Raw genomic sequence first — 6,359 nt, 5'->3', positions numbered from 1 at the left:
GATTCTATCAAGAATAAGAGTTCCACCATGCCTAAGTGATTCTTCTGTATATATTTTATCATATGCCATTTACTATAATTTAGTGATGTCCCTTTCCCACAAAAGACAATCTTCCTTATCATTGTATTTTTTGAAGTATGCTAGTAATTCAAGTTTCTTGTATTTTATGATTTTATTATCTACTTTTGTGCTTTTCATAGACAAATAGTTTGTATATATAGCTTATATTAGGTTTGTAAATTTAGTTGAATAACTTCTTTCTCCCACACCTTTCTCTGGAAGTTTGAATGAAAATACCTGATAAAAAGTTTAAAAAAAAAAAAGAGAACTTTTTAGAAAAATATTTTGGGATAGATATGTTCAATCTTTAATTTGTTTTGATAACTCAATTTTTCCTTCTAGAAAATGATTATACTTGTTTTAAATCTTATTATTTATTTTTATGAATATGCTTATGTTTTTTAAACCCCTATTCAAATATTTTATTGTGTGCTTTCTAAAATATTTATTACTATAATCATTATTTTACTTATAATTTTTGGTAACATTGATAAAAATAATAAATTTTGTTTGAAAGAAAAAGCAAGAAAATGCATAAAAGGTAAATTTGGGTCATAAAAGCCTTCCTCAGAGGAGCTCGGGGAGTCTTAGAGAGAGTTGGAAGAAAGTTTGAGGCACCAGAAGAAGACAGAGACTCCACAGAAAGATCAACAGAGTCAATTAACCTGGACCCTTGAGGGCTCCCAGAGACTGAAACACCAACCCAAGAGGGCTGGACCTAGGGCACCTGCACATATATAGTAGATGAGCAGCTTGGTCTTCATGGAGGTCCCCAACAACTGGAGCAGGGGTTGTCTCTGAGCCTACTGCCTGCCTATGGATCCCATGCCCCTAAATGGACAGCCTTGTCTGGCCTCAGTGGGAAAGGATGTGCTTGGCTCCTCAGTGACTTGATGTACAGTGTCTTTTGAGAAGGGAAGGTGGAATGGGGAGGAATTGCATGAGGGGATACTGAGAGGAGAAGGGCTGGTATTGGGTTCTAAAGTGAATAAATAAATTTAATAAAAAAATAATAAATGGCTCATATAGTTGAATGCTAGGTCCCTAGTTGGTGGACTGTATTGAAAAGGATTAGGAATCCTGACCTTGTTGGGGGAGTTGTGTCACTAGGAGTAGGCTGTGAAGTTTCAAAAACTCAAGCCAGGATCAGTCTCTCTCTCTCTCTCTCTCTCTCTCTCTCTCTCTCTCTCTCTCTCTCTCTCTCTCTCTCTCTCTCTCTCCCTCCTGCTTCTGGATCAATGTAAACCCTCAATTACTGCTCCAATACTATACCTATCAGGTGCCATGCTTCCCACCATGATGGTCTATAACTATAAGCAAGTCCCCAATTAAACGCTTTCTTTTCTAAGTTGCCTTGGTTATGGTGTATTTTGAGAGCAATAGAAAAATAACTATGGCACTGCCAAACAATTTTTTGAAACTCACTTTTTCTAAGTGAGACATTTTGACAAATCTATTCAGTGACTAATGCCTAGTTTCTGTATTTAAGCTACTGTTTCCTTGTCTACTCTCCATGCAAGTGATTAATGTCCCTCCATCATCTTTTCCTTTTCAGCCTTGGTGTAGATTTACACATTTAACTGGATGCTGTACACCATCAACCCTTCACAGATTTTTTTAAATTTATTTTTTAATTTTATTTTCTTATTTGATTGAAAATAGATTTTTTTCCTCATCTAAGATATCCTGATTACAGTTTCCCCTCCCTCTATTCCTCCAAGTTCTTCCCCATCTCCCCTCCCATTTGGGTTCATTCTCTTTCTGTCTCTCATTACAGAATAAACTGGCTTCTAAGGGATAATAAAAAATTAAATATAATAAGATAAACAAAAAAACCCTAATACATCAGAATTGGATAAAACAAACAAAGAGAGAAAATAGCCCAAGAGAAGGCACAAGAAACAAAGAACCACACAGGAATCCCATAAAAACAATGAACTAGAAACCATATTATATACGTAGAGGAGGACATGATACAACCCATGAAGGCCCTGTGAATGTTCATATGAGCTTTGACAATGTTGATTTAGAGGGCCTTGTTTTCTTCATGTCCTCCATTCCCTTCTTTCTGCCTCCTCTTTCTCATGGGTCCCTGAACCTTGAAGGAGAGATTTATATATATATATATATATATATATATATATATATATATATATATTTACACATTTATATATACCATTTAGAGCTGAGTGCTCTAAGGTCTTTTACTCTCTGCAATTTGTCTAGTTGTGGTCGCTGTTTTGGTCCCATCTTCTGAAGGAAGAAGTTTCTCTGATGAGTGCTAAGGAAGGCACTGATCGATGAATATAGCACAATATCTATAGAAGTCATTTTATTGCTATGTTTGGAGTTGGAGAGATAGCTCAGTGTTTAAGAGAACTCTTTGCTCTTGAAGAGGACTGGGGTTAACTTTCCAGCACCCACATAGTGGTGGCTCACAACCACCTGTAACTCCAATTCCAGGGCATCTAATGACTCTTCAGGCTCTGCAGGACTTGAAAACATGATTCTATTGCCTCTGCCCCTTAAGCATAGGGCTTCTAAATGTATATCACCACAGAGAGATGGAGTGCTAGAGATCATGAGCTCAAATTATCTTCTGCTATCTTCAGTCCTCTTTAAAAAGTATATTACATTTACTTATATGAATGCATGCTGCAGGTCAGAGGACAACTTGTAGAGATTGACTGTCCCTTTCCAACATGTGGGATCAGGGATCACCTCAGATTGTCAGGCTTGTCAGCCAGCACTTTGACATCTCGCTGGTCTAGGCATGTATTACTATCTCTGGGATTTAACCAAACTAATGCATGTATAGTTATTGGGTAAAACTTTTAGAATATAGTAACTTAGCAAACAACTAGCATCTACCAACCCACAGGGTAATAATGTCATATGATAACATCTGAAATGTATAATGGAGCTTTTTTGTTTGTTTCCCTGTAACCTTCCTGTCTGAGGGTCCCACCAACATATTTGATAAATTCATGGATTTGTTGCTTTTCTTTTATTCTGTGATTATAAAAATTCTACCATGATATAACATATTGTTCCAGACAGCCTAAGTCCATGTTCCTGGACCATGGGAGTTCATATTTGGGTCAGAATGAACTATATTTAATTCATTTACTTAAACAAGAACAATGAAGATTATTTCCTGGTTTCCAGGGGAAAGATAACAGGAAAGCCAAGTTCATTAATTCACAGACAGAAACTGGAGAATTTTTGGTTGCTAGAAAGGAATCATTTATAAATGTGGACATCGTGATGCAGTAGGTGGAGGAGAGAATGCAGTGAAACATTCTAATAATACCAAAGGAACACGTGTGGGTGTCTGTGGTACTGCTATGCCAAAGATGTACTAATGACTTAAATGACTGCTAACACAGGGATGAGGACAATCATGTGAGTTAGGAACAATCTAGGACCCTGACCACAGTATGCTGCTGATGATATCTTGCCCCCAGAACCTGTGAGAGAGATCCAGGCTGATGCCCTCCTATCCCACTTAACCAAGTGCTCGGTTCTCAGAGCAGGGGGCAATCTTGCCACTGTTCTCCACCCTATTCCAAACCATTGATTGAGATATTTTGCCTGTGGATAAAGAGTCTGTCATAAGAGAAAGTGCCTAACTTCTCAAAGGAACTGACTTCTGAAAGTTAAGATTAAGGACATAAAAAGGAGAGGTGGCAGGGAGAAGGGAAATAGGGAAGAGAGTCATAATTTGAGGGCAGTAACTGGATCCTAAGCTAGTTGGCTGGTCAAAGAAACCTAGGGTCTGAACCACTAAAGAGAAGTCTTCCTGAGCTCAGAAAAGCTATCAAGCACTGGCCTGACCTCAGTCCCAAAAATAAAGTTAAACTTGATAAAATTGTTAAAGAGAAATACAGGCTTTGGGGCATTATCAAAACATGAGAACAAATAGCCAACAGTTAGTGGACTTTAAAACTTGGGTGCATGTGGTCATAAAGTGAAAGGAAGGGATTCTGAGCACTTGGGAGGCATCAGCAGGCAGTTCTCTGAGGATAGCTGGAACTACACAGAAAACGCCTGTCTAGAAAAAAATATAAATAAATGTCCTGTTATCCCTGCTGCTACCAAGGCAGAGCCGCCGGAGTAATTAGACCGAGGAAGCATGGACTTGCTCCATCAGCAAACTGACCTCTGGGGCTTGAACGTCATCTCCTACCTCTCCAAGTACATTGTCACCATGATGGTCTTGCTGTGTGAACCAGTTCACAATGAAGCTGTGCAGAGACTTGAAATCATTGCAGATCCTGACTAGCTGCTGAGGTGTGACACTAATTGCAGTTCACTAACGTACTCTGAGCTGAGCTGAGCAGGGCCAGCAGACAGACACTGGGTAGCCCTTTTCTAGACCACTTTCTTCTTCTTCTTCTTCTTCTTCTTCTTCTTCTTCTTCTTCTTCTTCTTCTTCTTCTTCTTCTTCTTCTTCTTCTTCTTCTTCTTCTTCTTCTTCTTCTTTTCTCCTTCTCCTCCTCCTCCTCCTCCTCCTCCCCTTCTCATGGAAGAAGTTTTATTGGAAGAGAGAGACAAGGCAGTGGCAGAAAGAGAGCTAGAACGTCTTCTTGCTCCTCCCTGGCCTATCAGTTCTCACTTTTTCCAAAAAGGACCTTTAGGTCATCCTTATCTCGGCAGGACCCCTTATATAAGATGCTACGGGGGAATCTTTCAGGTCCTGGGACAGATGAAAATGGACATGGTGAACCACACCATCCAGAGCCTCCATCCCCAGCTGCAAGGACACTCCATCCAGTTTGAGCAGGCTCAGTTCCAGGAGAGCTTCAACAAAGAGCCCAGCCTCCTCAACCACACTAAGAAGTGGCTCACCCAAGCAGCCACACAGCTCATCCCCCCTTTAAAGATTTATTTATTTTATGTATATGAGTACATACTATAGCTGTACAGATAGTTGTGAGCCTTCATCTGGTTTTTGGGAATTGAATTTATGACCTCTGCTTGCTCTGGCCCAAAGATTTATTTATTATTATAAATAAGAACACTGTAGCTGTCTTCAGACATACCAGAAGAGGGTGTCAGATCTCATTACGGGTGGTTGTGAGCCACCATGTAGTTGCTGGGGTTTGAATCAGGACCTTCAGAAGAGCAGTCAGTGCTCTTACCCGCTGAGCCATCTCGCCAACCCCATCTCATTATCCCTTCTACAAGTTGCTCTGACACACAGGACTGCTCCAGCTCGGCTGGCCTTTCTTCCAGTGATGTCACAGTCCCAGAGCTGCTCAGCCCCCACAGTGGTGCTATCTCAGGGATTCCTGAACCTTCTCACCCGGGACCCTGAGAATGAAGAGTTTCCTGAGATCCTGCTGGCAGACAGAAGCCAGCTTCAGGAGCTGGAGTCGCAGCAGAACCAGCTAACTATATTTGCCTCTGTCTTGCTGGTAACCAGTGACTTCTCTGGCAGTGTTCTGTTTGGCTCATCCCAGTTTGTGGATAAGCCAAAAGAAATCACCAAGTCCCTGGTGGAGGATTCAGAGGAAATAATGCAGACTGTGAGTGAGCAGGTGACCGAGGTAATCTACCAGTCTCAAGAATATGGGCTGCTCTGAAGAGCGAGGATACAGTGTCCCTGATAGGACGGCTCCAGAACATTGCCAAAAAGGAAAATTGTGTCTGCAGCATCATTGATCAACAGATCCACTTGTTCCTCAAGTGCTGCTTTGTTCTGGGTGTGCAGCGATCTCTCTTGGACCTTCCTGGGGCCTCACTCTGATTGAAGCGAAGCTGGCAGAACTGGGCCAGAAGTTTGTCAGACTGACACATCACAATCAGCAGGTGTTTGCCCCTTATTACACCAAGAACTTAAAAACCTTTATCTTCCCAGTCCAGACCCTGACCAGCAAATTCGGGTCTCTCTGATGGCATTGGCTTGGAGCCCAGGCACCTTGGACCCATGTGTGCATGCTATAAATGTGAATAGAATAGAAAGATGTGAAATAAAAGAGATAGGCCTGTGTCCTTATGAGTTCTGCATATTAATTATATGCCCAGGAGAGGTATTGCTGGATCCTCTGGTAGTACTATGTCCAATTTTCTGAGGAACTCCCAGACTGATTTCTAGAGTGGTTGTACCAGCTTGCAATTCCACCAGCAGTGGAGGAGTGTTCCTCTTTCTCCACATCCTCACCAGCATCTGCTGTCACCTGAATTTTTGATCCTAGCCATTCTGACTGTTGTGAGGTGGAATCTCAAGGTTGTTTTGATTTGCATTTCCCTGATGATTAAGGATGTTGAACATTTTTTCAAGTGCTTCTCAGCCC

The 6,359-nt window shown here is 41.1% G+C and overlaps 1 pseudogene; it reads left to right on the top strand.

Moving 5' to 3' along the window:
* The first annotated feature begins 4,142 nt into the window (after positions 1–4,142).
* On the top strand, positions 4,143–5,958 carry LOC110296306 (T-complex protein 11 homolog; annotated as a pseudogene).
* Positions 5,959–6,359: the final 401 nt, after the last annotated feature.

Source organism: Mus caroli, unplaced genomic scaffold, assembly GCF_978045245.1.
Source record: "Mus caroli unplaced genomic scaffold, Mus_caroli_1 scaffold_1, whole genome shotgun sequence".
In the NCBI taxonomy this organism is placed as follows: Eukaryota; Metazoa; Chordata; class Mammalia; order Rodentia; family Muridae; genus Mus; species Mus caroli.
Note: the sequence above shows the minus strand (reverse complement) of the source record. Positions and strands in the feature narration are given on the sequence as shown.